General features: G+C 47.5%; 1 protein-coding gene across 1 annotated transcript in view; it reads right to left on the bottom strand.

Annotated features, from left to right (window-relative positions):
- The window catches only part of LOC115127019 (macrophage mannose receptor 1-like), a 50,713-nt gene that overhangs the window by 11,869 nt on the left and 16,581 nt on the right, over window positions 1-22,263 (bottom strand). The window contains exon 2 of the mRNA XM_065023434.1: window positions 467-736. The gene's annotated coding sequence lies outside the window, so the exon portion shown is untranslated. The remainder of the gene's footprint in view (window positions 1-466; window positions 737-22,263) is intronic.

Here is a 22,263-nt window from a genome sequence, read left to right as displayed (position 1 = left end):
GGGTCGCATGCTTCAGGTTTGGTATTTATGGGTCGCATGCTTCAGGTTTGGTATTTATGGGTCGCATGCTTCAGGTTTGGTATTTATGGGTCGCATGCTTCAGGTTTAGACTTTAACGTCATGAAATGTAATGACTGAAAAATACAGGTCAATATTTGTATTGAATTATTTGAGGGAAGATTGACTTTATGGATGATTTGCACTTCCAGACTTTTCTGCTATTCTACTACTCAAACATATATGTATAAGCATTACAACATTTACTAAATATCAACACACATTTAAGTTTACTAAATAACAACACACATTTAAGTTTACTAAATAACAACACACATTAATGTTTACTAAATAAAAATATACATTTAAGTTTACTAAATAACAATACACAATAATGTTACTAACTGTCGTGTACTTTACTCTTTACAAAAGTAGACATATAGAGTTATTAAGAAAGAAATCCTCATACCTGATGTTTGTTGTTGTCGATGTTGTTGTTGATATTGTTGTCAGCTCTCCCTCTCCCTCCGAGTGGCCCTGTCCCCCTCAGAGACAGGAGTTATACAGCACTTCCTGCTCTTTGACCTCATAACGTGGTGATGTCACAGTGGAAGGATGAAAGGCATCCCTGTCAGTTATTTTGTCTTAGTTCTTCCTCGTAGAGACATGCAAAACACTGGTCAAAGAAAAAAAACCCATACAGGAAGAAGGAAATCCAGGAATGTTCCAACTGGGGTTTCTGGAAAACAAGAATAAATGTCAACCCTCCCTGTGGCTACTATACTAAAATGTTGGATTACAATATAATATGTCTTTTAAAAAAGTAAATAGGAAGAACAAAAGAGAGAAATCATCAACAGTCAAATCCAGTCAAAGTAAATAGGCCTAGATAAAGAATATCCTATGTCATTCACTCAGCTCTCTGTCAGTAACCCATCTCTGTCAGTAACCCATCTCTGTCAGTAACCCATCTCTGTCAGTAACCCGTCTCTGTCAGTAACCCGTCTCTGTCAGTAACCCGTCTCTGTCAGTAACCCGTCTCTGTCAGTAACCCGTCTCTCAGGTATTACCTCTCTGACAGTAACCCATCTCTCAGGTATTTACCTCTCTGTCAGTAACCCATCTCTCATGTATTACCTCTCTGTCAGTAACCCATCTCTCAGGTATTACCTCTCTGTCAGTAACCCATCTCTCAGGTATTACCTCTCTGTCAGTAACCCATCTCTCAGGTATTACCTATCTGTCAGTAACCCATCTCTCAGGTATTACCTCTCTGTCAGTAACCCATCTCTGTCAGTAACCCATCTCTCAGGTATTACCTCTCTGTCAGTAACCCATCTCTGTCAGTAACCCATCTCTCAGGTATTACCTCTCTGTCAGTAACCCATCTCTCAGGTATTACCTCTCTGTCAGTAACCCTGGTCTCAGGTATTACCTCTCTGTCGGTAACCCGTCTCTCAGGTATTTACCTCTCTGTCAGTAACCCATCTCTCAGGTATTACCTCTCTGACAGTAACCCATCTCTCAGGTATTTACCTCTCTGTCAGTAACCCATCTCTCAGGTATTACCTCTCTGTCAGTAACCCATCTCTCAGGTATTACCTCTCTGTCAGTAACCCATCTCTCAGGTATTACCTCTCTGTCAGTAACCCATCTCTCAGGTATTTACCTCTCTGTCAGTAACCCATCTCTCAGGTATTACCTCTCTGACAGTAACCCATCTCTCAGGTATTTACCTCTCTGTCAGTAACCCATCTCTCAGGTATTACCTCTCTGTCAGTAACCCTGGTCTCAGGTATTTACCTCTCTGTCAGTAACCCTGGTCTCAGGTATTTACCTCTCTGTCAGTAACCCATCTCTGTCAGTAACCCATCTCTGTCAGTAACCCATCTCTGTCAGTAACCCATCTCTCAGGTATTTACCTCTCTGTCAGTAACCCATCTCTCAGGTATTTACCTCTCTGTCAGTAACCCATCTCTCAGGTATTACCTCTCTGTCAGTAACCCATCTCTCAGGTATTTACCTCTCTGTCAGTAACCCATCTCTCAGGTATTACCTCTCTGACAGTAACCCATCTCTCAGGTATTTACCTCTCTGTCAGTAACCCATCTCTCAGGTATTACCTCTCTGTCAGTAACCCATCTCTCAGGTATTTACCTCTCTGTCAGTAACCCATCTCTCAGGTATTTACCTCTCTGTCAGTAACCCATCTCTCAGGTATTACCTCTCTGTCAGTAACCCATCTCTCAGGTATTTACATCTCTGTCAGTAACCCATCTCTCAGGTATTTACCTCTCTGTCAGTAACCCATCTCTCAGGTATTACCTCTCTGTCAGTAACCCATCTCTCAGGTATTTACCTCTCTGTCAGTAACCATTTACATTACATTTAAGTCATTTAGCAGACGCTCTTATCCAGAGCGACTTACAAATTGGTCCATTCACCTTATGACATCCAGTGGAACAGCCACTTTACAATAGTGCATCTAAATCTTTTAAGGGGGGGGGCGGGGTGAGAAGGATTACTTTATCCTATCCTAGGTATTCCTTAAAGAGGTGGGGTTTCAGGTGTCTCCGGAAGGTGGAAGGTGGTGATTGACTCCGCTGTCCTGGCGTCGTGAGGGAGTTTGTTCCACCATTGGGGGGCCAGAGCAGCGAACAGTTTTGACTGGGCTGAGCGGGAACTGTACTTCCTCAGTGGTAGGGAGGCGAGCAGGCCAGAGGTGGATGAACGCAGTGCCCTTGTTTGGGTGTAGGGCCTGATCAGAGCCTGGAGGTACTGAGGTGCCGTTCCCCTCACAGCTCCGTAGGCAAGCACCATGGTCTTGTAGCGGATGCGAGCTTCAACTGGAAGCCAGTGGAGGGAGCGGAGGAGCGGGGTGACGTGAGAGAACTTGGGAAGGTTGAACACCAGACGGGCTGCGGCGTTCTGGATGAGTTGTAGGGGTTTAATGGCACAGGCAGGGAGCCCAGCCAACAGCGAGTTGCAGTAATCCAGACGGGAGATGACAAGTGCCTGGATTAGGACCTGCGCCGCTTCCTGTGTGAGGCAGGGTCGTACTCTGCGGATGTTGTAGAGCATGAACCTACAGGAACGGGCCACCGCCTTGATGTTAGTTGAGAACGACAGGGTGTTGTCCAGGATCACGCCAAGGTTCTTAGCGCTCTGGGAGGAGGACACAATGGAGTTGTCAACCGTGATGGCGAGATCATGGAACGGGCAGTCCTTCCCGGGAGGAAGAGCAGCTCCGTCTTGCCGAGGTTCAGCTTGAGGTGGTGATCCGTCATCCACACTGATATGTCTGCCAGACATGCAGAGATGCGATTCGCCACCTGGTCATCAGAAGGGGGAAAGGAGAAGATTAATTGTGTGTCGTCTGTATAGCAATGATAGGAGAGACCATGTGAGGTTATGACAGAGCCAAGTGACTTGGTGTATAGCGAGAATAGGAGAGGGCCTAGAACAGAGCCCTGGGGGACGCCAGTGGTGAGCGCGTGGTGAGGAGACAGATTCTCGCCACGCCACCTGGTAGGAGCGACCTGTCAGGTAGGACGCAATCCAAGCGTGGGCCGCGCCGAGATGCCCAACTCGGAGAGGGTGGAGAGGAGGATCTGATGGTTCACAGTATCGAAGGCAGCCGATAGGTCTAGAAGGATGAGAGCAGAGGAGAGAGAGTTAGCTTTAGCAGTGCGGAGCGCCTCCGTGATACAGAGAAGAGCAGTCTCAGTTGAATGACTAGTCTTGAAACCTGACTGATTTGGATCAAGAAGGTCATTCTGAGAGAGATAGCGGGAGAGCTGGCCAAGGACGGCACGTTCAAGAGTTTTGGAGAGAAAAAAAAGAAGGGATACTGGTCTGTAGTTGTTGACATCGGAGGGATCGAGTGTAGGTTTTTTCAGAAGGGGTGCAACTCTCGCTCTCTTGAAGACGGAAGGGACGTAGCCAGCGGTCAGGGATGAGTTGATGAGCGAGGTGAGGTAAGGGAGAAGGTCTCCGGAAATGGTCTGGAGAAGAGAGGAGGGGATAGGGTCAAGCGGGCAGGTTGTTGGGCGGCCGGCCGTCACAAGACGCGAGATTTCATCTGGAGAGAGAGGGGAGAAAGAGGTCAGAGCACAGGGTAGGGCAGTGTGAGCAGAACCAGCGGTGTCGTTTGACTTAGCAAACGAGGATCGGATGTCGTCGACCTTCTTTTCAAAATGGTTGACGAAGTCATCTGCAGAGAGGGAGGAGGGGGGGGTAGGATTCAGGAGGGAGGAGAAGGTGGCAAAGAGCTTCCTAGGGTTAGAGGCAGATGCTTGGAATTTAGAGTGGTAGAAAGTGGCTTTAGCAGCAGAGACAGAAGAGGAAAATGTAGAGAGGAGGGAGTGAAAGGATGCCAGGTCCGCAGGGAGGCGAGTTTTCCTCCATTTCCGCTCGGCTGCCCGGAGCCCTGTTCTGTGAGCTCGCAATGAGTCGTCGAGCCACGGAGCGGGAGGGAGGACCGAGCCGGCCTGGAGGATAGGGGACATAGAGAGTCAAAGGATGCAGAAAGGGAGGAGAGGAGGGTTGAGGAGGCAGAATCAGGAGATAGGTTGGAGAAGGTTTGAGCAGAGGGAAGAGATGATAGGATGGAAGAGGAGAGAGTAGCGGGGAGAGAGAGCGAAGGTTGGGACGGCGCGATACCATCCAGTAGGGGCAGTGTGGGAAGTGTTGGATGAGAGCGAGAGGGAAAAGGATACAAGGTAGTGGTCGGAGACTTGGAGGGAGTTGCAATGAGGTTAGTGGAAGAACAGCATCTAGTAAAGATGAGGTCGAGCGTATTGCCTGCCTTGTGAGTAGGGGGAAGGTGAGAGGGTGAGGTCAAAGAGGAGAGGAGTGGAAAGAAGGAGGCAGAGAGGAATGAGTCACAGGTAGACGTGGGGAGGTTAAAGTCGCCCAGAACTGTGAGAGGTGAGCCATCCTCATGAAAGGAGCTTATCAAGGCAACAAGCTCATTGATGAACTCTCCGAGGGAACCTGGAGGGCGATAAATGATAAGGATGTTAAGCTTGAAAGGGCTGGTAACTGTGACAGCATGGAATTCAAAGGAGGCGATAGACAGATGGGTAAGGGGAGAAAGAGAGAATGACCACTTGGGAGAGATGAGGATCCCGGTGCCACCACCCCGCTGACCAGAAGCTCTCGGGGTGTGCGAGAACACGTGGGCGGACGAAGAGAGAGCAGTAGGATTAGCAGTGTTATCTGTGGTGATCCATGTTTCCGTCAGTGCCAAGAAGTCGAGGGACTGGAGGGAGGCATAGGCTGAGATGAACTCTGCCTTGTTGGCCGCAGATCGGCAGTTCCAGAGGCTACCGGAGACCTGGAACTCCACGTGGGTCGTGCGCTGGGACCACCAGATTAGGGTGGCCGCGGCCACGCGGTGTGGAGCGTTTGTATGGTCTGTGCAGAGAGGAGAGAACAGGGATAGACAGACACATAGTTGACAGGCTACAGAAGAGGCTACGCTAAGGCAAAGGAGATTGGAATGACAAGTGGACTACACGTCTCTAATGTTCAGAAAGTTAAGCTTACGTAGCAAGAATCTTATTGACTAAAATGATTAAAATGATACAGTACTGCTGAAGTAGGCTAGCTGGCAGTGGCTGCATTGTTGACTTTGTAGGCTAGCTGGCAGTGGCTGCGTTGTTGACACTACACTAATCAAGTCGTTCCGTTGAGTGTGATAGTTTCTACAGTGCTGCTATTCGGGGGCTAGCTGGCTAGCTAGCAGTGTTGATTACGTTACGTTGCGTTAAAAGAACGACAATAGCTGGCTAGCTAACCTAGAAAATCGCTCTAGACTACACAATTATCTTTGATACAAAGACGGCTATGTAGCTAGCTATGTAGCTAGCTACGATCAAACAAATCAAACCGTTGTACTGTAATGAAATGAAATGAAAATGTGATACTACCTGTGGAGCGAAGCGGAATGCGACCGGGTTGTTGAGTGAGGAAGTTCTATTCGGTAGACGTTGGCTAGCTGTTGGCTAGCTAGCAGTGTCTCCTACGTTAAGGACGACAAATAGCTGGCTAGCTAACCTCGGTAAATTAAGATAATCACTCTAAACTACACAATTATCTTGGATACGAAGACAGCAAATACAACTATGTAGCTAGCTAACACTACACTAATCAAGTCGTTCAGTTGACTGTAATAGTTTTTACAGTGCTGCTATTCGGTAGACGGTGGACGTTAGCTAGCTGGCTAGCTGGCTAGCTGCTGGGCAGATAGCAGTGTAGACTACGTTAGGACGACGAAATACGATAATTACGCAATTATCTTTGATACAAAGACGGCTATGTAGCTAGCTAAGAAGAAATTGCTAAGATTAGACAAATCAAACCGTTGTGCTATAGTGAAATGTAATGAAATGTATACTACCTGCGGACCGAAGTGCGAATGCGACCGCTCGCTCCAACCCGGAAGTAGAGAGTGTCAGTAACCCATTTCTCAGGTATTACCTCTCTGTCAGTAACCCATCTCTGTCAGTAACCCATCTCTGTCAGTAACCCATCTCTGTCAGTAACCCATCTCTGTCAGTAACCCATCTCTGTCAGTAACCCATCTCTGTCAGTAACCCATCTCTCAGGTATTTACCTCTCTGTCAGTAACCCATCTCTCAGGTATTTACCTCTCTGTCAGTAACCCATCTCTCAGGTATTTACCTCTCTGTCAGTAACCCTGGTCTCAGGTATTTACCTCTCTGTCAGTAACCCATCTCTGTCAGTAACCCATCTCTGTCAGTAACCCATCTCTGTCAGTAACCCATCTCTCAGGTATTTACCTCTCTGTCAGTAACCCATCTCTCAGGTATTTACCTCTCTGTCAGTAACCCATCTCTCAGGTATTACCTCTCTGTCAGTAACCCATCTCTCAGGTATTTACCTCTCTGTCAGTAACCCTGGTCTCAGGTGTTACCTCTCTGTCAGTAACCCTGGTCTCAGGTATTTACCTCTCTGTCAGTAACCCTGGTCTCAGGTATTACTTCTCTGTCTGTAACCCATCTCTCAGGTATTTACCTCTCTGTCAGTAACCCATCTCTCAGGTATTTACCTCTCTGTCAGTAACCCATCTCTCAGGTATTACCTCTCTGTCAGTAACCCATCTCTCAGGTATTTACCTCTCTGTCAGTAACCCATCTCTGTCAGTAACCCTGGTCTCAGGTATTACCTCTCTGTCAGTAACCCTGGTCTCAGGTATTTACCTCTCTGTCAGTAACCCATCTCTGTCACTAACCCTGGGCTCAGGTATTACCTCTCTGTCAGTAACCCATCTCTGTCAGTAACCCTGGTCTCAGGTATTACCTCTCTGTCAGTAACCCATCTCTCAGGTATTACCTCTCTGTCAGTAACCCACCTCTCAGGTATTACCTCTCTGTCAGTAACCCTGGTCTCAGTTATTTACCTCTCTGTCAGTAACCCATCTTTCAGGTATTTACCTCTCTGTCAGTAACCCATCTCTCAGGTATTTACCTCTCTGTCAGTAACCCATCTCTGTCAGTAACCCATCTCTGTCAGTAACCCATCTCTCAGGTATTTATCTCTCTGTCAGTAACCCATCTCTCAGGTATTTACCTCTCTGTCAGTAACCAATCTCTGTCAGTAACCCTGGTCTCAGGTATTACCTCTCTGTCAGAAACCCATCTCTGTCAGTAACCCGGGTCTCAGGTATTTACCTCTCTGCCAGTAACCCTGGTCTCAGGTATTTACCTCTCTGTCAGTAACCCATCTCTCAGGTATTTACCTCTGTCAGTAACCCATCTCTCAGGTATTACCTCTCTGTCAGTATATCATCTCTCAGGTATTTACCTCTCTGTCAGTAACCCTGGTCTCAGGTGTTACCTCTCTGTCAGTAACCCTGGTCTCAGGTATTTACCTCTCTGTCAGTAACCCTGGTCTCAGGTATTACTTCTCTGTCTGTAACCCATCTCTCAGGTATTTACCTCTCTGTCAGTAACCCATCTCTCAGGTATTTACCTCTCTGTCAGTAACCCATCTCTCAGGTATTACCTCTCTGTCAGTAACCCATCTCTCAGGTATTTACCTCTCTGTCAGTAACCCATCTCTGTCAGTAACCCTGGTCTCAGGTATTACCTCTCTGTCAGTAACCCTGGTCTCAGGTATTTACCTCTCTGTCAGTAACCCATCTCTGTCACTAACCCTGGGCTCAGGTATTACCTCTCTGTCAGTAACCCATCTCTGTCAGTAACCCTGGTCTCAGGTATTACCTCTCTGTCAGTAACCCATCTCTCAGGTATTACCTCTCTGTCAGTAACCCACCTCTCAGGTATTACCTCTCTGTCAGTAACCCTGGTCTCAGTTATTTACCTCTCTGTCAGTAACCCATCTTTCAGGTATTTACCTCTCTGTCAGTAACCCATCTCTCAGGTATTTACCTCTCTGTCAGTAACCCATCTCTGTCAGTAACCCATCTCTGTCAGTAACCCATCTCTCAGGTATTTATCTCTCTGTCAGTAACCCATCTCTCAGGTATTTACCTCTCTGTCAGTAACCAATCTCTGTCAGTAACCCTGGTCTCAGGTATTACCTCTCTGTCAGTAACCCATCTCTGTCAGTAACCCGGGTCTCAGGTATTTACCTCTCTGCCAGTAACCCTGGTCTCAGGTATTTACCTCTCTGTCAGTAACCCATCTCTCAGGTATTTACCTCTGTCAGTAACCCATCTCTCAGGTATTACCTCTCTGTCAGTATATCATCTCTCAGGTATTTACCTCTCTGTCAGTAACCCTGGTCTCAGGTATTTACCTCTCTGTCAGTAACCCATCTCTCAGGTATTTACCTCTCTGTCAGTAACCCATCTCTCAGGTATTACCTCTCTGTCGGTAACCCGTCTCTCAGGTATTTACCTCTCTGTCAGTAACCCATCTCTCAGGTATTACCTCTGTCAGTAACCCACCTCTCAGGTATTACCTCTCTGTCAGTAACCCTGGTCTCAGTTATTTACCTCTCTGTCAGTAACCCATCTTTCAGGTATTTACCTCTCTGTCAGTAACCCATCTCTCAGGTATTTACCTCTCTGTCAGTAACCCGTCTCTGTCAGTAACCCATCTCTGTCAGTAACCCATCTCTCAGGTATTTATCTCTCTGTCAGTAACCCATCTCTCAGGTATTTACCTCTCTGTCAGTAACCCATCTCTGTCAGTAACCCTGGTCTCAGGTATTACCTCTCTGTCAGTAACCCATCTCTGTCAGTAACCCATCTCTGTCAGTAACCCATCTCTGTCAGTAACCCATCTCTCAGGTATTTATCTCTCTGTCAGTAACCCATCTCTCAGGTATTTACCTCTCTGTCAGTAACCCATCTCTGTCAGTAACCCTGGTCTCATGTATTTACCTCTCTGTCAGTAACCCATCTCTCAGGTATTTACCTCTCTGTCAGTAACCCATCTCTCAGGTATTACCTCTCTGTCAGTAACCCATCTCTCAGGTATTTACATCTCTGTCAGTAACCCTGGTCTCAGGTGTTACCTCTCTGTCAGTAACCCTGGTCTCAGGTATTTACCTCTCTGTCAGTAACCCTGGTCTCAGGTATTACTTCTCTGTCTGTATCCCATCTCTCAGGTATTTACCTCTCTGTCAGTAACCCATCTCTCAGGTATTTACCTCACTGTCAGTAACCCATCTCTCAGGTATTTACCTCTCTGTCAGTAACCCATCTCTGTCAGTAACCCTGGTCTCAGGTATTTACCTCTCTGTCAGTAACCCATCTCTCAGGTATTTACCTCTCTGTCAGTAACCCATCTCTGTCAGTAACCCTGGTCTCAGGTATTTACCTCTCTGTCAGTAACCCATCTCTGTCAGTAACCCTGGGCTCAGGTATTACCTCTCTGTCAGTAACCCATCTCTGTCAGTAACCCTGGTCTCAGGTATTACCTCTCTGTCAGTAACCCATCTCTCAGGTATTTACCTCTCTGTCAGTAACCCATCTCTCAGGTATGGCCGCGGCCACCCTAATCTGGTGGTCCCAGCGCGCACGACCCACGTGGAGTTCCAGGTCTCCGGTAGCCTCTGGAACTGCCGATCTGCGGCCAACAAGGCAGAGTTCATCTCCGCCTATGTCTCCCTCCAGTCCCTCGACTTCTTGGCACTGACGGAAACATGGATCACCACAGACAACACTGCTACTCCTACTGCTCTCTCTTCGTCTGCCCACGTGTTCTCGCACACCCCGAGAGCTTCTGGTCAGCGGGGTGGTGGCACCGGGATCCTCATCTCTCCCAAGTGGTCATTCTCTCTTTCTCCCCTTACCCATCTGTCTATCGCCTCCTTTGAATTCCATGCTGTCACAGTTACCAGCCCTTTCAAGCTTAACATCCTTATCATTTATCGCCCTCCAGGTTCCCTCGGAGAGTTCATCAATGAGCATGATGCCTTGATAAGCTCCTTTCCTGAGGACGGCTCACCTGTCACAGTTCTGGGCGACTTTAACCTCCCCACGCCTACCTTTGACTCATTCCTCTCTGCCTCCTTCTTTCCACTCCTCTCCTCTTTTGACCTCACCCTCTCACCTTCCCCCCCTACTCACAAGGCAGGAAATACGCTCGACCTGATCTTTACTAGATGCTGTTCTTCCACTAACCTCGTTGCAACTCCCCTCCAAGTCTCCGACCACTACCTTGTATCCTTTTCCCTCTCGCTCTCATCCAACACTTCCCACACTGCCCCTACTCGGATGGTATCGCGCCGTCCCAACCTTCGCTCTCTCTCCCCGCTACTCTCTCCTCTTCCATCCTATCATCTCTTCCCTCTGCTCAAACCTTCTCCAACCTATCTCCTGATTCTGCCTCCTCAACCCTCCTCTCCTCCCTTTCTGCATCCTTTGACTCTCTATGTCCCCTATCCTCCAGGCCGGCTCGGTCCTCCCCTCCCGCTCCGTGGCTCGGCCGACTCATTGCGAGCTCACAGAACAGGGCTCCGGGCAGCCGAGCGGAAATGGAGGAAAACTCGCCTCCCTGCGGACCTGACATCCTTTCACTCCCTCCTCTCTCTACATTTTCCTCTTCTCTCTCTGCTGCTAAAGCCACTTTCTACCACTCTAAATTCCAAGCATCTGCCTCTAACCCTAGGAAGCTCTTTGCAACCTTCTCCTCCCTCCTGAATCCTCCTCCCCCTCCCCCCCTCCTCCCTCTCTGCAGATGACTTCGTCAACCATTTTGAAAAGAAGGTCGACGACATCCGATCCTCGTTTGCTAAGTCAAACGACACCGCTGGTTCTGCTCACACTGCCCTACCCTGTGCTCTGACCTCTTTCTCCCCTCTCTCTCCAGATGAAATCTCGCGTCTTGTGACGGCCGGCCGCCCTACAACCTGCCCGCTTGACCCTATCCCCTCCTCTCTTCTCCAGACCATTTCCGGAGACCTCCTCCCTTACCTCACCTCGCTCATCAACTCATCCCTGACCGCTGGCTACGTCCCTTCCGTCTTCAAGAGAGCGAGAGTTGCACCCCTTCTGAAAAAACCTACACTCGATCCCTCCGATGTCAACAACTACAGACCAGTATCCCTTCTTTCTTTTCTCTCCAAAACTCTTGAACGTGCCGTCCTTGGCCAGCTCTCCCGCTATCTCTCTCAGAATGACCTTCTTGATCCAAATCAGTCAGGTTTCAAGACTAGTCATTCAACTGAGACTGCTCTTCTCTGTATCACGGAGGCGCTCCGCACTGCTAAAGCTAACTCTCTCTCCTCTGCTCTCATCCTTCTAGACCTATCGGCTGCCTTCGATACTGTGAACCATCAGATCCTCCTCTCCACCCTCTCCGAGTTGGGCATCTCCGGCGCGGCCCACGCTTGATTGCGTCCTACCTGACAGGTCGCTCCTACCAGGTGGCGTGGCGAGAATCCGTCTCCACACCACGTGCTCTCACCACTGGTGTCCCCCAGGGCTCTGTTCTAGGCCCTCTCCTATTCTCGCTATACACCAAGTCACTTGGCTCTGTCATAACCTCACATGGTCTCTCCTATCATTGCTATGCAGACGACACACAATTAATCTTCTCCTTTCCCCTTCTGATGACCAGGTGGCGAATCGCATCTCTGCATGTCTGGCAGACATATCAGTGTGGATGACGGATCACCACCTCAAGCTGAACCTCGGCAAGACGGAGCTGCTCTTCCTCCCGGGAAGGACTGCCCGTTCCATGATCTCGCCATCACGGTTGACAACTCCATTGTGTCCTCCTCCCAGAGCGCTAAGAACCTTGGCGTGATCCTGGACAACACCCTGTCGTTCTCAACTAACATCAAGGCGGTGGCCCGTTCCTGTAGGTTCATGCTCTACAACATCCGCAGAGTACGACCCTGCCTCACACAGGAAGCGGCGCAGGTCCTAATCCAGGCACTTGTCATCTCCCGTCTGGATTACTGCAACTCGCTGTTGGCTGGGCTCCCTGCCTGTGCCATTAAACCCCTACAACTCATCCAGAACGCCGCAGCCCGTCTGGTGTTCAACCTTCCCAAGTTCTCTCACGTCACCCCGCTCCTCCGCTCCCTCCACTGGCTTCCAGTTGAAGCTCGCATCCGCTACAAGACCATGGTGCTTGCCTACGGAGCTGTGAGGGGAACGGCACCTCAGTACCTCCAGGCTCTGATCAGGCCCTACACCCAAACAAGGGCACTGCGTTCATCCACCTCTGGCCTGCTCGCCTCCCTACCACTGAGGAAGTACAGTTCCCGCTCAGCCCAGTCAAAACTGTTCGCTGCTCTGGCCCCCCAATGGTGGAACAAACTCCCTCACGACGCCAGGACAGCGGAGTCAATCACCACCTTCCGGAGACACCTGAAACCCCACCTCTTTAAGGAATACCTAGGATAGGATAAAGTAATCCCTCTCACCCCCCCTCCCCCTGAAAAGATTTAGATGCACTACTGTTCCACTGGAGGTCATAAGGTGAATGCACCAATTTGTAAGTCGCTCTGGATAAGAGCGTCTGCTAAATGACTTAAATGTAAATGTAAATGTATTACCTCTCTGTCAGTAACCCATCTCTCAGGTATTTACCTCTCTGTCAGTAACCCATCTCTCGGGTAAGACCTCTCTGTCAGTAACCCATCTCTCAGGTATTTACCTCTCTGTCAGTAACCCATCTCTCAGGTATTTACGTCTCTGTCAGTAACCCATCTCTCAGGTATTACCTCTCTGTCAGTAACCCATCTCTCAGGTATTTACCTCTCTGTCAGTAACCCATCTCTCAGGTATTTACCTCTCTGTCAGTAACCCATCTCTCAGGTTTTTACCTCTCTGTCAGTAACCCATCTCTCAGGTATTGACCTCTCTGTCAGTAACCCATCTCTCAGGTATTTACCTCTCTGTCAGTAACCCATCTCTCAGGTATTTACCTCTCTGTCAGTAACCCATCTCTCAGGTATTACCTCTCTGTCAGTAACCCTGGTCTCAGGTATTACCTCTCTGTCAGTAACCCTGGTCTCAGGTATTTACCTCTCTGTCAGTAACCCTGGTCTCAGGTATTTACCTCTCTGTCAGTAACCCATCTCTCAGGTATTACCTCTCTGTCAGTAACCCATCTCTCAGGTATTACCTCTCTGTCAGTAACCCATCTCTCAGGTATTACCTCTCTGTCAGTAACCCACCTCTCAGGTATTACCTCTCTGTCAGTAGCCCTGGTCTCAGTTATTTACCTCTGTCAGTAACCCATCTTTCAGGTATTTACCTCTCTGTCAGTAACCCATCTCTCAGGTATTTACCTCTCTGTCAGTAACCCATCTCTGTCAGTAACCCATCTCTCAGGTATTTACCTCTCTGTCAGTAACCCATCTCTGTCAGTAACCCTGGTCTCAGGTATTACCTCTCTGTTAGTAACCCATCTCTGTCAGTAACCCTGGTCTCAGGTATTTACCTCTCTGTCAGTAACCCTGGTCTCAGGTATTTACCTCTCTGTCAGTAACCCATCTCTCAGGTATTACCTCTCTGTCGGTAACCCATCTCTCAGGTATTTACCTCTCTGTCAGTAACCCATCTCTCAGGTATTACCTCTCTGTCAGTAACCCATCTCTCAGGTATTTACCTCTGTCAGTAACCCATCTCTCAGGTATTACCTCTCTGTCAGTAACCCATCTCTCAGGTATTACCTCTCTGTCAGTAACCCATCTCTCAGGTATTTACCTCTTTGTCAGTAACCCTGGTCTCAGGTATTTACCTCTCTGTCAGTAACCCATCTCTCAGGTATTTACCTCTCTGTCAGTAACCCATCTCTCAGGTATTACCTCTCTGTCAGTAACCCTGGTCTCAGGTATTACCTCTCTGTCAGTAACCCATCTCTCAGGTATTACCTCTCTGTCAGTAACCCACCTCTCAGGTATTACCTCTCTGTCAGTAACCCATCTCTCAGGTATTACCTCTCTGTCAGTAACCCTGGTCTCAGTTATTTACCTCTCTGTCAGTAACCCATCTTTCAGGTATTTACCTCTCTGTCAGTAACCCATCTCTCAGGTATTTACCTCTCTGTCAGTAACCCATCTCTCAGGTATGTACCTCTCTGTCAGTAACCCATCTCTCAGGTATGTACCTCTCTGTCAGTAACCCATCTCTCAGGTATTTACCTCTCTGTCAGTAACCCATCTCTCAGGTATTACCTCTCTGTCAATAACCCATCTCTCAGGTATTTACCTCTCTGTCAGTAACCCTGGTCTCAGGTATTTACCTCTCTGTCAGTAACCCATCTCTCAGGTATTTACCTCTCTGTCAGTAACCCATCTCTCAGGTATTACCTCTCTGTCGGTAACCCGTCTCTCAGTTATTTACCTCTCTGTCAGTAACCCATCTCTCAGGTATTACCTCTCTGTCAGTAACCCATCTCTCAGGTATTTACCTCTCTGTCAGTAACCCATCTCTCAGGTATTTACCTCTCTGTCAGTAACCCTGGTCTCAGGTATTTACCTCTCTGTCAGTAACCCATCTCTCAGGTATTTACCTCTCTGTCAGTAACCCATCTCTCAGGTATTTACCTCTCTGTCAGTAACCCTGGTCTCAGGTATTACCTCTCTGTCAGTAACCCGTCTCTCAGCTATGTACCTCTCTGTCAGTAACCCATCTCTCAGGTATTTACCTCTCTGTCAGTAACCCATCTCTCAGGTATTTACCTCTCTGTCAGTAACCCATCTCTCAGGTATTACCTCTCTGTCAGTAACCCATCTCTCAGGTATTTACCTCTCTGTCAGTAACCCTGGTCTCAGGTATTTACCTCTCTGTCAGTAACCCATCTCTCAGGTATTTACCTCTCTGTCAATAACCCATCTCTCAGGTATTTACCTCTCTGTCAGTAACCCTGGTCTCAGGTATTTACCTCTCTGTCAGTAACCCATCTCTCAGGTATTTACCTCTCTGTCAGTAACCCATCTCTCAGGTATTTACCTCTCTGTCAGTAACCCATCTCTGTCAGTAACCCATCTCTCAGGTATTTACCTCTCTGTCAGTAACCCATCTCTCAGGTATTTACCTCTCTGTCAGTAACCCTGGTCTCAGGTATTACCTCTCTGTCAGTAACCCGTCTCTCAGCTATGTACCTCTCTGTCAGTAACCCATCTCTCAGGTATTTACCTCTCTGTCAGTAACCCATCTCTCAGGTATTTACCTCTCTGTCAGTAACCCATCTCTCAGGTATTTACCTCTCTGTCAGTAACCCTGGTCTCAGGTATTTACCTCTCTGTCAGTAACCCATCTCTCAGGTATTTACCTCTCTGTCAGTAACCCATCTCTCAGGTATTACCTCTCTGTCAGTAACCCATCTCTCAGGTATTTACCTCTCTGTCAGTAACCCTGGTCTCAGGTATTTACCTCTCTGTCAGTAACCCATCTCTCAGGTATTTACCTCTCTGTCAGTAACCCATCTCTCAGGTATTACCTCTCTGTCAGTAACCCATCTCTCAGGTATTTACCTCTCTGTCAGTAACCCATCTCTCAGGTATTACCTCTCTGTCAGTAACCCATCTCTCAGGTATTTACCTCTCTGTCAGTAACCCATCTCTCAGGTATTTACCTCTCTGTCAGTAACCCTGGTCTCAGGTATTTACCTCTCTGTCAGTAACTCATCTCTCAGGTATTACCTCTCTGTCAGTAACCCATCTCTCAGGTATGTACCTCTCTGTCAGTAACCCTGGTCTCAGATATTTACCTCTCTGTCAGTAACTCATCTCTCAGGTATTACCTCTCTGTCAGTAACCCATCTCTCAGGTATTTACCTCTCTGTCAGTAACCCATCTCTCAGGTATTTACCTCTCTGTCAGTAACCCTGGTCTCAGGTATTACCTCTCTGTCAGTAACCCATCTCTCAGGTATTACCTCTCTGTCAGTAACCCATCTCTCAGGTATTTACCTCTCTGTCAGTAACCCTGGTCTCAGGTATTTACCTCTCTGTCAGTAACCCATCTCTCAGGTATTACCTCTCTGTCAGTAACCCATCTCTCAGGTGTTTACCTCTCTGTCAGTAACCCATCTCTCAGGTATTTACCTCTCTGTCAGTAACCCATCTCTCAGGTATTACCTCTCTGTCAGTAACCCATCTCTCAGGTATGTACCTCTCTGTCAGTAACCCATCTCTCAGGTATGTACCTCTCTGTCAGTAACCCATCTCTCAGGTATTTACCTCTCTGTCAGTAACCCTGGTCTCAGGTATTTACCTCTCTGTCAGTATCCCTGGTCTCAGGTATTTACCTCTCTGTCAGTAACCCATCTCTCAGGTATTTACCTCTCTGTCAGTAACCCATCTCTCTGTCAGTAACCCATCTCTCAGTTATTTACCTCTCTGTCAGTAACCCATCTCTCTGTCAGTAACCCATCTCTCAGGTATTTACCGCTCTGTCAGTAACCCATCTCTCAGGTATTTACCTCTCTGTCAGTAACCCAATTCTCAGGTATTTACCTCTCTGTCAGTAACCCATCTCTCTGTCAGTAACCCATCTCTCAGGTATTTACCTCTCTGTCAGTAACCCATCTCTCAGGTATTACCTCTCTGTCAGTAACACTGGTCTCAGGTATTACCTCTCTGTCAGTAACCCTGGTCTCAGGTATTACCTCTCTGTCAGTAACCCATCTCTCAGGTATTACCTCTCTGTCAGTAACCCATCTCTCAGGTATTACCTCTCTGTCAGTAACCCACCTCTCAGGTATTACCTCTCTGTCAGTAACCCATCTCTCAGGTATTACCTCTCTGTCAGTAACTCTGGTCTCAGTTATTTACCTCTCTGTCAGTAACCCATCTTTCAGGTATTTACCTCTCTGTCAGTAACCCATCTCTCAGGTATTTACCTCTCTGTCAGTAACCCATCTCTCAGGTATTTACCTCTCTGTCAGTAACCCATCTCTCAGGTATTACCTCTCTGTCAGTAACCCATCTCTGTCAGTAACCCATCTCTCAGGTATTTATCTCTCTGTCAGTAACTCATCTCTCAGGTATTTACCTCTCTGTCAGTAACCCATCTCTGTCAGTAACCCTGGTCTCAGGTATTACCTCTCTGTCAGTAACCCATCTCTGTCAGTAACCCGGGTCTCAGGTATTTACCTCTCTGTCAGTAACCCTGGTCTCAGGTATTTACCTCTCTGTCAGTAACCCTGGTCTCAGGTATTACCTCTCTGTCAGTATATCATCTCTCAGGTATTACCTCTCTGTCAGTAACCCACCTCTCAGGTATTTACCTCTCTGTCAGTAACCCATCTCTCAGGTATTACCTCTCTGTCAGTAACCCATCTCTCAGGTATTTACCTCTCTGTCAGTAACCCTGGTCTCAGGTATTTACCTCTCTGTCAGTAACCCATCTCTCAGGTATTACCTCTCTGTCAGTAACCCATCTCTCAGGTGTTTACCTCTCTGTCAGTAACCCATCTCTCAGGTATTTACCTCTCTGTCAGTAACCCATCTCTCAGGTATTTACCTCTCTGTCAGTAACCCTGGTCTCAGGTATTTACCTCTCTGTCAGTATCCCTGGTCTCAGGTATTTACCTCTCTGTCAGTAACCCATCTCTCAGGTATTTACCTCTCTGTCAGTAACCCATCTCTCTGTCAGTAACCCATCTCTCAGTTATTTACCTCTCTGTCAGTAACCCATCTCTCTGTCAGTAACCCATCTCTCAGGTATTTACCGCTCTGTCAGTAACCCATCTCTCAGGTATTACCTCTCTGTCAGTAACCCTGGTCTCAGGTATTACCTCTCTGTCAGTAACCCTGGTCTCAGGTATTACCTCTCTGTCAGTAACCCATCTCTCAGGTATTACCTCTCTGTCAGTAACCCATCTCTCAGGTATTACCTCTCTGTCAGTAACCCACCTCTCAGGTATTACCTCTCTGTCAGTAACCCATCTCTCAGGTATTACCTCTCTGTCAGTAACCCTGGTCTCAGTTATTTACCTCTCTGTCAGTAACCCATCTTTCAGGTATTTACCTCTCTGTCAGTAACCCATCTCTCAGGTATTTACCTCTCTGTCAGTAACCCAATTCTCAGGTATTTACCTCTCTGTCAGTAACCCATCTCTCTGTCAGTAACCCATCTCTCAGGTATTTACCTCTCTGTCAGTAACCCATCTCTCAGGTATTACCTCTCTGTCAGTAACACTGGTCTCAGGTATTACCTCTCTGTCAGTAACCCTGGTCTCAGGTATTACCTCTCTGTCAGTAACCCATCTCTCAGGTATTACCTCTCTGTCAGTAACCCATCTCTCAGGTATTACCTCTCTGTCAGTAACCCACCTCTCAGGTATTACCTCTCTGTCAGTAACCCATCTCTCAGGTATTACCTCTCTGTCAGTAACTCTGGTCTCAGTTATTTACCTCTCTGTCAGTAACCCATCTTTCAGGTATTTACCTCTCTGTCAGTAACCCATCTCTCAGGTATTTACCTCTCTGTCAGTAACCCATCTCTCAGGTATTTACCTCTCTGTCAGTAACCCATCTCTCAGGTATTTACCTCTCTGTCAGTAACCCATCTCTCAGGTATTACCTCTCTGTCAGTAACCCATCTCTGTCAGTAACCCATCTCTCAGGTATTTATCTCTCTGTCAGTAACTCATCTCTCAGGTATTTACCTCTCTGTCAGTAACCCATCTCTGTCAGTAACCCTGGTCTCAGGTATTACCTCTCTGTCAGTAACCCATCTCTGTCAGTAACCCGGGTCTCAGGTATTTACCTCTGTCAGTAACCCTGGTCTCAGGTATTTACCTCTCTGTCAGTAACCCTGGTCTCAGGTATTACCTCTCTGTCAGTATATCATCTCTCAGGTATTACCTCTCTGTCAGTAACCCACCTCTCAGGTATTTACCTCTCTGTCAGTAACCCATCTCTCAGGTATTACCTCTCTGTCAGTAACCCATCTCTCAGGTATTTACCTCTCTGTCAGTAACCCTGGTCTCAGGTATTTACCTCTCTGTCAGTAACCCATCTCTCAGGTATTACCTCTCTGTCAGTAACCCATCTCTCAGGTGTTTACCTCTCTGTCAGTAACCCATCTCTCAGGTATTTACCTCTCTGTCAGTAACCCATCTCTCAGGTATTTACCTCTCTGTCAGTAACCCATCTCTCAGGTATTACCTCTCTGTCAGTAACCCATCTCTCTGTCAGTAACCCATCTCTCAGGTATTTACCTCTCTGTCAGTAACCCATCTCTCTGTCAGTAACCCACCTCTCAGGTATTACCTCTCTGTCAGTAACCCATCTCTCAGGTATTTACCTCTCTGTCAGTAACCCATCTCTCAGGTATTTACCTCTCTGTCAGTAACCCATCTCTCAGGTATTACCTCTCTGTCAGTAACCCATCTCTCTGTCAGTAACCCATCTCTCAGGTATTACCTCTCTGTCAGTAACCCATCTCTCAGGTATTTACCTCTCTGTCAGTAACCCATCTCTCAGGTATTACCTCTCTGTCAGTAACACTGGTCTCAGGTATTACCTCTCTGTCAGTAACCCTGGTCTCAGGTATTACCTCTCTGTCAGTAACCCATCTCTCAGGTATTACCTCTCTGTCAGTAACCCACCTCTCAGGTATTACCTCTCTGTCAGTAACCCATCTCTCAGGTATTACCTCTCTGTCAGTAACCCTGGTCTCAGTTATTTACCTCTCTGTCAGTAACCCATCTTTCAGGTATTTACCTCTCTGTCAGTAACCCATCTCTCAGGTATTTACCTCTCTGTCAGTAACCCATCTCTCAGGTATTTACCTCTCTGTCAGTAACCCATCTCTCAGGTATTACCTCTCTGTCAGTAACCCATCTCTCAGGTATTTATCTCTCTGTCAGTAACTCATCTCTCAGGTATTTACCTCTCTGTCAGTAACCCATCTCTGTCAGTAACCCTGGTCTCAGGTATTACCTCTCTGTCAGTAACCCATCTCTGTCAGTAACCCGGGTCTCAGGTATTTACCTCTCTGTCAGTAACCCTGGTCTCAGGTATTTACCTCTCTGTCAGTAACCCTGGTCTCAGGTATTTACCTCTCTGTCAGTAACCCTGGTCTCAGGTATTACCTCTCTGTCAGTAACCCATCTCTCAGGTATTACCTCTCTGTCAGTAACCCACCTCTCAGGTATTTACCTCTCTGTCAGTAACCCTGGTCTCAGGTATTACCTCTCTGTCAGTAACCCATCTCTCAGGTATTACCTCTCTGTCAGTAACCCATCTCTCAGGTATTTACCTCTCTGTCAGTAACCCTGGTCTCAGGTATTTACCTCTCTGTCAGTAACCCATCTCTCAGGTATTACCTCTCTGTCAGTAACCCATCTCTCAGGTGTTTACCTCTCTGTCAGTAACCCATCTCTCAGGTATTTACCTCTCTGTCAGTAACCCATCTCTCAGGTATTTACCTCTCTGTCAGTAACCCATCTCTCAGGTATGTACCTCTCTGTCAGTAACCCATCTCTCAGGTATGTACCTCTCTGTCAGTAACCCATCTCTCAGGTATTTACCTCTCTGTCAGTAACCCATCTCTCAGGTATTTACCTCTCTGTCAGTAACCCTGGTCTCAGGTATTTACCTCTCTGTCAGTAACCCTGGTCTCAGGTATTTACCTCTCTGTCAGTAACCCATCTCTCAGGTATTTACCTCTCTGTCAGTAACCCATCTCTCTGTCAGTAACCCATCTCTCAGGTATTTACCTCTCTGTCAGTAACCCATCTCTCTGTCAGTAACCCATCTCTCAGGTATTTACCTCTCTGTCAGTAACCCATCTCTCAGGTATTACCTCTCTGTCAGTAACCCTGGTCTCAGGTATTACCTCTCTGTCAGTAACCCTGGTCTCAGGTATTACCTCTCTGTCAGTAACCCTGGTCTCAGGTATTACCTCTCTGTCAGTAACCCATCTCTCAGGTATTACCTCTCTGTCAGTAACCCATCTCTCAGGTATTACCTCTCTGTCAGTAACCCACCTCTCAGGTATTACCTCTCTGTCAGTAACCCATCTCTCAGGTATTACCTCTCTGTCAGTAACCCTGGTCTCAGTTATTTACCTCTCTGTCAGTAACCCATCTTTCAGGTATTTACCTCTCTGTCAGTAACCCATCTCTCAGGTATTTACCTCTCTGTCAGTAACCCATCTCTCAGGTATTTACCTCTCTGTCAGTAACCCATCTCTCAGGTATTACCTCTCTGTCAGTAACCCATCTCTGTCAGTATCCCATCTCTGTCAGTAACCCATCTCTCAGGTATTTATCTCTCTGTCAGTAACTCATCTCTCAGGTATTTACCTCTCTGTCAGTAACCCATCTCTCAGGTATTTACCTCTCTGTCAGTAACCCATCTCTCAGGTATTACCTCTCTGTCAGTAACCCACCTCTGTCAGTAACCCATCTCTGTCAGTAACCCATCTCTCAGGTATTTATCTCTCTGTCAGTAACTCATCTCTCAGGTATTTACCTCTCTGTCAGTAACCCATCTCTGTCAGTAACCCTGGTCTCAGGTATTACCTCTCTGTCAGTAACCCATCTCTCAGGTATTACCTCTCTGTCAGTAACCCACCTCTCAGGTATTTACCTCTCTGTCAGTAACCCTGGTCTCAGGTATTACCTCTCTGTCAGTAACCCATCTCTCAGGTATTACCTCTCTGTCAGTAACCCATCTCTCAGGTATTTACCTCTCTGTCAGTAACCCTGGTCTCAGGTATTTACCTCTCTGTCAGTAACCCATCTCTCAGGTATTACCTCTCTGTCAGTAACCCATCTCTCAGGTGTTTACCTCTCTGTCAGTAACCCATCTCTCAGGTATTTACCTCTCTGTCAGTAACCCATCTCTCAGG

This window comes from Oncorhynchus nerka, linkage group LG10 (genome assembly GCF_034236695.1).
Source record: "Oncorhynchus nerka isolate Pitt River linkage group LG10, Oner_Uvic_2.0, whole genome shotgun sequence".
Lineage (NCBI taxonomy): Eukaryota > Metazoa > Chordata > Actinopteri > Salmoniformes > Salmonidae > Oncorhynchus > Oncorhynchus nerka.
The sequence above is the reverse complement of the archived record's forward strand: the minus strand, read 5'-3'. Positions and strand labels throughout refer to the sequence as shown.